This window comes from Crotalus tigris, unplaced genomic scaffold (genome assembly GCF_016545835.1).
Source record: "Crotalus tigris isolate CLP2741 ecotype Arizona unplaced genomic scaffold, ASM1654583v1 scf7180000017710.2780689, whole genome shotgun sequence".
Classification (NCBI taxonomy): domain Eukaryota; kingdom Metazoa; phylum Chordata; class Lepidosauria; order Squamata; family Viperidae; genus Crotalus; species Crotalus tigris.
In genome coordinates this window covers 1546994-1557122 of record NW_024096582.1, presented here as the reverse complement: position 1 = coordinate 1557122, position 10129 = coordinate 1546994, and the positions used below count along the sequence as shown (strand labels likewise).

Genomic DNA, 10129 nt, shown 5'->3' with positions numbered 1-10129 from the left:
AACATCTTCAAGGAAAAATAAAGTCCAGTTGCCTTTTGAAAAAGTACCTTTGGGATAACCAAAGGTCAACTACATGATTGAGAATGTCTATAGCAGTGATGGCAAACCTTTTAGAGACCGAGTGCCCAAAACCTGGTCCTGCCTCAGCTCCACCCCCTGCCCTGCCCCTGCTCTGCCCCCATCCACCACCCTGCCTGCCCACAGGACCACTCACTGCCTCCAGGGCCTGCTGCAGATTGCCCAAGCAGCCCAGCAGCGCTATGGTGGCCACACCCTCTGTCATGCCCTGCAGCAACAACTGCATGATGGGGAGTGAGGGAGAGTCTTGGCTATGCTGCCTGGTTGCCATGTCCTTGGCTGCACTGCTCCATGTGGGCCATGCTTGAGGGTGACTCTCTTTCAGGGGAGCTGCTGGAGAGGAGGGGGTCACAGGGGAGGCAAGGCTGGGACAACGGCACGTGTGCTCACAGAGAGGGCTCCGAGTGCCGCCTCTGGCACCTGTGCCATAAGTTTGACACCACTGCTCTATAGAGATAAAGCTGATTCCATGAACAATGAAGTATGTGAAGAGATAAACAGGAACAATGGCAAGGAATGTGAATTATTTCCTAAAGCAAAAGGTGCCAAAAATGAAGCTCAAGCTATCTCTCGGTAGACTACTGCAATTCTCGTTATATGGGACTGTTCTTGAAAGTGACTCAGAAGTTATTGCAAGCTCAATACAGATGTCCATTTCCTTTTCTTTGGGAAAGCATTTGGGGAAGAAGAACTCCTTGCAGTATTTATTTTAACAGTGTTTTGTTTAAAATGGTAAATTGTTTTGTCTTGATTTTGACTTGCCTTTAGTTTCATACACTGTATAAGCCATCTAGGCAGACAGAAGTACCAGTAACTAAATAAGTAGTTTTTTGTTAATCCCTTAAAGCCCATACAGAAAAGGAGAAAAGCCATCTCTTAAACAAAACCAATGTGATTCACCAATCACCCATAATTAGAGATGGTCAATGCTATTAGAGAAAAACCTGCATAGAAACAAGTTACTCTCAAAGAGGTGTATCTTATTACATCAATATATCTCTTCCAGTAGAGTTCCAATATATTGGCTGCAAAATTCCATAGAACCATTTATATATTTTTTTTCTGTATCACTTTGTTGCATCTAGATATCATCTTGGTTTTTACAACTCAAGTATGATAGCCCTTGTTCCAGCCTTGATGCATCACAAGGTTGTTTGTTTTTGTTTTGAAATCTAAAACTGGGCCACTCTTGAACAAGTTGATGATTAAGCAAAGGAATGATTATGATACACGAAACGTTCCAAAGTGTACATGCAACATTGCATTGCAAAGTGATTGGGGGTCTGAGAAGTAAATACAATAATAAAAGAATGAATACATCACAGAACAATTTTAAATGTGAAATCAGTTAAGATATCTTCAAAGATACCTTTGGAAGATTTTTTTAACCCAAAAGGCATAACAATATTTGTTCATAATAATACTAATAATTTATAGATTAAGAGTAAATTAAGACTACTAGATTTAGACTGAAAAAGAGCAACAAACGCAGCAAGGAGGGAAAAAAAGTCTGGAAAGGAACCTGGAAGTCCTTGATACGGCCGATAGAGGCATCTCTCTTCCGAACAGTCCCTACAACCGACATTATGACGTAGGAGGAGGGGGCGGAGAAAGAACAGCGGGTCAAGGGTAAGAAGGGGCGTGGTGGCGGTAACCACGGTAGCCTCGGCTTTTTTTCTCAATTGGGAAGGAAGTAAAGCACAATGCGGACACGCTATGGCGACCGCCGGGGAAGCAGGTAAGAGCCTTTCTTCCTGGTCGAGAGTGGGGCAGGGTTTTTTTCTTCCCCTGGCGGGTGACGGGGACCGCTCCCGCCCTGAGCGCTGCTTACTTTGAAGGGCGCCAATGAAGCGAGGGGCGGATCCCGGGCACGAGGTTGTCAGGTGTGTGGATTGGGGTGGAACGTTAGGTAAAAGGTGAATGGCGCGCGCGTTCTACCCTAGCTGTCCCCCGCCCCCCGCCCGGGCAAAGGCGCGCGCTCCTGAGCGCTGCAGCTGCTGCGAGTTTTTACTGTCTTCCCTTGCGGAGTCGCTGGGCGCAGCTGAGGAGAAAATCCGAAGGTGCTTTTGCGTTCATGTGTTTTCTTCCTCTCCAAAGCACAGAATAAAACTTCTGCCTTGAATGCATTGACTCCGAGGAGATAGTTAGGAGTGCCACCCCTCAGTTCCGCTCGGTTCGCACCGTGATAAGCCTTCCGGAGGAGTGAAAGAGATTGCCGGGGTCCTGGAGGTTGAATCGCTGCTGCTTCGAAAAAGCAATAAGAGGGACGGCTGCAAGTTTTATTACGGTCGGGTAGTGACACGGGTAGCATTGATTATTTGAGATTCCGGGTCATTTTGCAACGTTTCTTTTTCCGAGCACGCTGCAGTTCAACCTGCGCTTAACAAATCTTAATAGCTGTATTTTCCTAACATAGGAACCTGAAATATATATGAAGCAGATTATGGTTTAACATAGGAAGTTGAAGGAAGCGACATTTTTTTTTTAAAAAAAAGACACCTTATAAAGGCTTGCTGCATGCATCATGCTAAAATGTAAAACAAAAAAGCCTTGATTTTCAGATGGTGGTTTCTGAATCTTGATGTATGATTTAGTATGTTGGGTGAACTCTGTGTGCTTCATAATTTTCCTCCGTTTTGCAGTGTTAACTTCAGCACATTTAAAAGTGCTATGCTTTGATCTTTGTATCACTCAGGGTAAAAGTGCACATTTGGCATCTTCAGGGTATACCCCAAGCATTTCATTCTTGGTTTCTTTTTCCTCTTTTGCACTTTCTTATTTTTCTTTATTTTTTTCTGTAAAACTTAAAGAATAAACAGAAAATATTGATACTTAAATTACTGCACATTACTAATTACTAATTAATGCTGCACATTAATTAGTAGCTAAATTTTTAAAGAGGCTTAAGAAGAAATAAGCTAAAGGAGTTTACTAAAGTTGAAATTCTATACACATTGATTTTATTTGTGCTAGCATGATATAATAAAATGGTGTGATAATGAGTTTTAAGTCACGTTGTTGTTGTTAATTGCGAGGTCGTGTCCGACCCATCGTGACTCCATGGACAATGTTCCTCCAGGTCTTCCTGTCCTCTACCATCTTCTGGAGTCCATTTAAGTTTACACCTACTGCTTCAGTGACTCCATCCAGCCATCTCATTCTCTGTCGTCCCATTCTTCTATTGCCCTCAATCTTTCCCAGCATTAGGCCCTTCTCCAATGAGTCCTTCCTTCCCCTTTGGTGGCCAAAGTATTTGAGTTTCAACTTCAGGATCTGGCCTTTTAAAGAGCAGTCGGGGTTGATCTCTTCTAGGACTGACCGGTTTGAACGCCTTGCAGTCCAAGGGACTCGTAGGAGTCTTCACCACCATAGTTCAAAGGCCTCAATTCTTTGGCGCTCAGCCTTTCTTATGGTCCAACTTTCACAGCCATACATTGCTACTGGGAAAACCATGGCCTGGACTATACGCACTTTTGTTGGCAGGGGTCTCTGCTTTTTAGGATGCTGTCTAGATTTGCCATAGCTTTCCTCCCCAGGAGCAAGCGTCTTTTAATTTCTTAGCTGCAGTCCCCATCTGAGGTGATCTTGGAGCCCAGAAAAATAGAATCTGTCACTACCTCCATTTCTTCCCCATCTATTTGCCAGGAATTGAGAGGGCCGGATGCCCTGATTTTGGTTTTCTTAATGTTGAGTTTCAAGACAACTTTTGCACTCTCCTTCTTCACCCGCATCAAGAGGCTCTTTAGTTCCTCTTCACTTTCTGCCATTAGAGTGGTATCATCTGCATATCTGAGGTTGTTGATATTTCTCCCGGCAATCTTAATTCCAACTTTTGATTCATCTAGCCCTGCCTTTCTCATGATGTGCTCTGCATATAAGTTAAATAGGAAGGGCGACAGTATACAGCCTTGCCGGACTCCTTTTCCAATTTTGAACCAATCAGTGGTTCCGTGTTCGGTTCTCACTGTTGCTTCTTGACCCGCATATAGGTTTCTCAAGAGACAAATGAGATGGTCTGGTACTCCCATCTCTTTAAGAACTTGCCACAATTTGTTGTGATCCACGCAATCAAAGGCTTTTGCATAGTCAATGAAGCAGAAGTAGATGTTTTTCTGGAACTCCCTAGCTTTCTCCATGATCCAGCGTATGTTGGCAATTTGATCTCTAGTTCCTCTGCCTCTTCGAAATCCTGCCTATACTTCTGGTAGTTCCCGATCCACATACTGCTGGAGTCTAGCTTGTAGGATTTTAAGCATAACTTTACTAGCATATGAAATGAGTGCAATGGTGCGATAGTTTGAACATTCTTTGGCATTGCCTTTCTTTGGAATTGGAATGTAAACTGACCTTTTCCAATCCTGTGGCCACTGTTGAGTTTTCCAAATTTGCTGGCAAATTGAGTGTAGCACTTTTACTGCATCGTCTTTTAAGATTTTGAATGGCTCAGCTGGGATACTGTCACCTCCACTAGCTTTGTTGTTGCTCAGATTTTCTAAGGCCCATTTCACTTCACATTCTAGGATGTCTGATTCGAGGTCAGTGACCATCTCATTGTGGTTATCTGGGACGTTAAGCTCATTCTTGTATAGTTCTTCTGTGTAGTTTTGCCATCTCTTCTTAATCTCTTCTGCCTCTGTTAGGTCACTGCCATTTTGGTCCTTTATCATGCCCATCTTTGCATGAAACGTTCCCTTCATATCTCCAATTTTCTTGAAGAGATCTCTGGTCCTCCCTATTCTGTTGTTTTCTTCTATTTCTTTACACTGTTCATTTAAGAAGGCATTCTTATCTCTTCTAGCTATTCTCTGGAATTCTGTATTCAATTGGGTGTATCTTTCTCTTTGCCTTTTGCTTCCCTTCTTTCCTCAGCTATTTGCAAAGCTTCCTCAGACAGCCATTTTGCTTTCTTGCATTTCTTTTTCTTTGGGATGGTTTTAGTTGCTACCTCTTGTACAATGTTGCGAACTTCCATCCATAGTTCTTCAGGCACTCTGTCTATCAGGTCTAATTCCTTAAATCTATTTGTCACCTCTACTGTATATTCATCAGGAATATGATTTAGTTCATAGCTGAGTGGCCTAGTGCTTTCCCTACTTTTTTCAATTTAAGTCTAAATTTTGCAACGAGAAGCTCATGATCTGAGCCACAGTCAGCTCCTGGTCTTGTTTTTACTGACTGTATAGAGCTTCTCCATTTTGGCTGCAGAACATATAGTCAATCTGATTTCTATGTTGACCGTCTGGTGATGTCCATGTGTAGAGCCGTCTCTTGGGTTGTTGGAAAAGAGTGTTTGTTATGACCAATATTCTCTTGACAAAATTCTATCAGCCTGTGCCCTGCTTCATTTTGTACTCCAAGGCCAAATTTGCCTGTTATTCTGGTTATCTTTTGGCTTCCTACCTTAGCATTCCAATCCCCCATTTTAGGTAACATAGTGCTGTATAAATGAACTGTGTAACTATAGTTGAAGTAGACTTGAAGATACACCATTGATAGTTTGGGAGTGTTAAAGGGAATCTTTATAACATTTCTTTGTAATATTAGTATCCCCAACATAGTTCTCTTGAAGTTTGACTGTGCTAATAGAAAAAGTGTAAGTTGCTTTTGTTATGTTTTGTTTAGTTTTTTTTGTTTGTTTTTGTGATGTGACACTGTTCACTAGTTGGTTTAAGATAACATAATTTGGTTATTACTTTACTTTTTAATTTCAAATACATAAGTTACAGTACTGTTACCTGTCTTGTTCTACTGTGGTATGTTTTCTGTGATGTTAAATGAAAAACAATCGTAACTGTTCCAAACAGAATTTATATCTTGGTATGGTAACTCCTGATATTATCCTATAATGAAATAGTTCTTTAAGTACGGCTCTATAATGGCATACATATTGCATGCTTTTTGTAAAAAAAAAAATGCAGGAAAATACAAAAAAAATCCCAAGTACCAAAAATATACAAAAAATTCCACAGTTTATTCTACCTCTTCAATAGTAGATAACCATAATCTTTTAAATAAACAATTTGTTTTGAATAGTTGGGGGTTAACCAAAATGAATAACTAAACTACATATATTCAGGATATGCATAGTGTATGCCTCTGTCAGCTGACTTGTATATCTACTATTTTAAACATAACTAAATGAATTGAACCAGTGGACTTTCAGGCTTACTAGTTTTTCATAAAGACTACAAGCAATGAAAATACTTGTGTTGCTTCAAAAGTACTGTATATAACAAAGGACATCAATAAACATCAAGTGCTCATTTTGGGGTATGTTTTTAGTAGCTTAAAATAATCTCACAGGTAATAGATAAATTATGGAAAGGGCAAAAAGAGAAAGGAGAGAAGTTAATAATGATTTAACACCTCCAGCAGTACGTTGGAATTTATTTATATTTGATTATTTCCTCTGTCTTAGGAAATTATCTGATGAAAAGCAGTGCCAAATATATAACTGAAAGATGAACATACTGTTTTGCATCTAAGGAGCTAAGCCAGTATGCTATCTCATGGGTTGTTCTTTCTATCTTTTTCAGCTTTCCTTTTAGGTTCCTGGTAAGAAAAAATATGCAACAGTATTATTTATGTTTTTGAAATCATAAATTTTCAGTATACTTCCTTAAAGATGAGATAATTAATACTCCAGTCCATTACTCAGAGTTTTGAGGTGTTTGAGGCTGAGGAGAAGTGTTGTAATGATGTTGGGTTTTAGGTGCTCTCTGAATCTTGCTTTTTTAAAGACAGTGTTCTACTACTGACAACATAAGGACCATGTCCTCTATAAAGTTTCTTTAAGTCATTCATTGGGTTAATAAGCTGAATGCAACTAAAAATTTCTCACTGTTTTGCCTCTTTACTTCAACTTCAACTATACGTCTGGATTTTTATAACTTCGTGCATATTGTTTTTTTCCATTTTTGTAATTCAGGTGTTTCTATCTTCTATCTACATTTCTCTTTTGTCTGTATGCATTTCTCTTTCCAGTATTTTGACCTACAGGTAGTCCTCAATTTACTATCACAATTGAGCCCAAAATTTCTGTTGCTAAGCAAGATAGTTGTTAAGTGAGTTTTGTTCCATTTTATGAGCTTTCTTGCCACAGTTGTTAAGTGAATCACTGCAGTTAACTTAGTAATATGGTTGTTAAGTGAATTTGACCTCCGCATTGACTTTGCTTGTCAAAAGGTTGGAAAAGGGGGTCAGATGACTTTGGGACACTGCAGCCATCATAAATGCTACCATGTTTCCCCAAAAATAAGGCCGGGTCTTTTTTTTTTTTTTGCTTCCAAAAGAGGCACCAGGTCTTATTTTTGGGGGATGTCTTTTATACTCATTGACAGCACCGCCCAACAGGTCGACTTCAGCGGCCGAAGGAGCAGCTTCATCCTGCAGATGCATTCCAGCCTGCATTCTGCAGTCAGGTCTTTCCGGAAAGCCTATGCAGCTGAGTACCGAGCTACGGATTCAATCCATAGCTCGGTTCTTGGCTGCAGTGGCCTTCCAAAAAGGCCTGTGACTGAGAAATGCAGGCCTGGCTGCAGAAGACGCAGCAGAAGAAGTGGGCTGATGAGAAGAAGCCTGGCTGCAAAGTAAGTGGGTGTAGGGCAGGTGGGGCAGATCCACACCCCCACACCTGCCCTGGCTTGATTTTTAGGTGTATGCCTCACCCCAAAACTAGGGCTTATTTTTGGGGTAGGGTTTATATTAGCCTCCCCCCAAAATCAAGCTAGGGTTTATTTTCAGGGTAGGCTTTACTTTCGGGGAAACACGGTAGATGTCAAGGGTCATTTGTGTGAAAATTGGTCATAAGTCTAGTTTTTTCAGTGTCATTGTAATTTTGAAGGTCACTCAATGGATGGTTGTAAATCAAGGACTACGTCCATATCGGCTGTTAGAATTTGGAACTTATCATTATTAAAACCACATATTACTATAGAGATAATATATGAGTCACAAGACAATTACATAATTCTTAAAAATAAAAGGACCAAACAGTCAGCAAAAGCCAGAACTGGCTATTCTCATAGGACATATAATATACATATACATATAATATACATATACATATAAAAGTTGCATATATTAATTCAGAATTTGAGTATTATGGAATAACTAAAATATGTTGCTGAAGAAATAAAACAAGTTATTGAGAACAGCATTGTAGATAATTTTTTATTTTGGGGATGATAAATTACTAATATTTTTAAAGGTTGCTTAATTGCAAAAAAATGTAAAATGATTCAATATTACATGACTTGGGAGTCACGTAAGGGAAAAAGAAAAGAGAAATGTTTCAATTTTCCTACTAGTAAAAAAGTTTCAGTTTGTAATTAAACATTACAAACATTTTTTAAAAATACTCCATTAAGTTTAACTGCATTATTATCAAATATTTTACAGATTGTACTTAAAATATCATTGGCTGCACATCAACATTATGAAAATTATTTCTGATTATCAAAACAATAATGTTTCAAAAAAATCATAACATTTTAAAGTATATAGGTGGCTATTTTTTTTAATAAGAGATGGACTTTGATTGGAATCCAGGTAAGAATCAGTCATTAAAATGGACACATTTTTCCAGACTTGTCTAGCCACTTCTCAATCTGTTCCAAGTTCTTTCAACACACATGTGCATACATTTCACTTTTTCTTTGGCTTAAAATTCAGTGTGATCAATGTTATCTGTAATTAATTATTTATTACATATGATACTTCAAGAAATATTTTGTTAGTCATTACACAATGTAACTTGCTTATATCATGTACTTGGCAACAAAATCCCGATACCCATTATTCTTTCTCTTTTTTAAAGAAACAGAACTTATGCAATGTTTGTATTCCTAGAGGCAACTAAATTATATTTTACCTTGTCTGCACTATCATGTGCATACTTTATTTGTTTGTTCATTAGTGTGAAACTAGCCAGTAACATCTTTTATATCCATTTAGTCGCCAGTCATATTTTAATTCATCTTGGTTTCCACATGAATGGGTCTGTGAACTCCAGCATATTATTACCACAGGACTGGAAAAGAGCTGATGTAGTTCCCATCTTCAAAAAAAAAAGGGGGGGGAGTGGATCCAGGAAACTACAGACCTATCAGCCTAACCTCAATACCTGGGAGGATTCTGGAAAAGATAATCAAGCAACGAATCAGCGAAAACCTAGAGGCAAATAAAATGACTTACGAAAAGCCAACATGGGTTTGTCAAAAACAGATCATGCCAGACAAATCTTATTGGATTCTTTGACCTAGTGACAAAATTAGTGGACCAGAGGAATGCTGTGGATATAATTTACTTGGACTTCAGTAAGGCATTTGATAAAGTAGACCACAACCTACTACTTGATAAGATAGAAAAATGTGGGTTAGACAGCATCACCACCAGATGGATTCATAGCTGGCTGTCCGGCCATACTCAGCATGTGGTCCTCAATGGAACTGCATCTACATGGAGGGAAGTGTGTAGAGGGGTGCCCCAGGGCTCTGTTCTGGGCCCAGTGCTCTTCAACATCTTCATCAATGATTTGGACGAGGGGATAGATGGGGAACTCATCAAATTTGCAGACGACACCAAGCTGGCAGGAATAGCCAACACTCTAGAAGATAGGCTTAAGACATAAAGGGGTCTTGACAGATTTGAACATTGGGCGCTATCTAACAAAATGAAATTCAATGGTGAAAAAAGTATGGTTCTACGTTTAGGCAAGAAAAACTGAATGCACAGGTATAGTATAGATGATACCTTGTTCAATAGTAGTAACTGAGAGGGATCTTGGAGTCCTAGTGGACAATCACCTAAATATGAGCCAGCAGTGTGCTGCAGCTGCCAAAAAAGCCAACACAGTGCTAGGCTGCATTAAAAGAGGGATAGAATCAAGATCACGTGAAGTGTTAATACCACTTTACAATGCCTTGGTAAGGCCACACTTGGAATACTGCATCCAGTTTTGGTCACCATGATGTAAAAAAGATGTTGAGACTCTAGAAAGAGTACAGAGAAGAGCAACAAAGATGATTAGGGGACTGAAGGCAAAAACACA

The 10129-nt window shown here is 39.5% G+C and overlaps 1 protein-coding gene across 3 annotated transcripts in view; it reads left to right on the top strand.

Annotated features, from left to right (window-relative positions):
* The first annotated feature begins 1664 nt into the window (after positions 1–1664).
* Positions 1665–10129, top strand: part of PPIP5K2 (diphosphoinositol pentakisphosphate kinase 2) — a 62230-nt gene continuing 53765 nt past the window's right edge. For 2 of the 3 annotated variants that reach the window (XM_039338618.1, XM_039338600.1), the window contains exon 1: positions 1665–1816. The gene's annotated coding sequence lies outside the window, so the exon portion shown is untranslated. Of the gene's footprint in view, positions 1817–2024; positions 2139–10129 lie in introns of those variants that run through there. The other variant, XM_039338601.1, reaches the window with a different exon arrangement.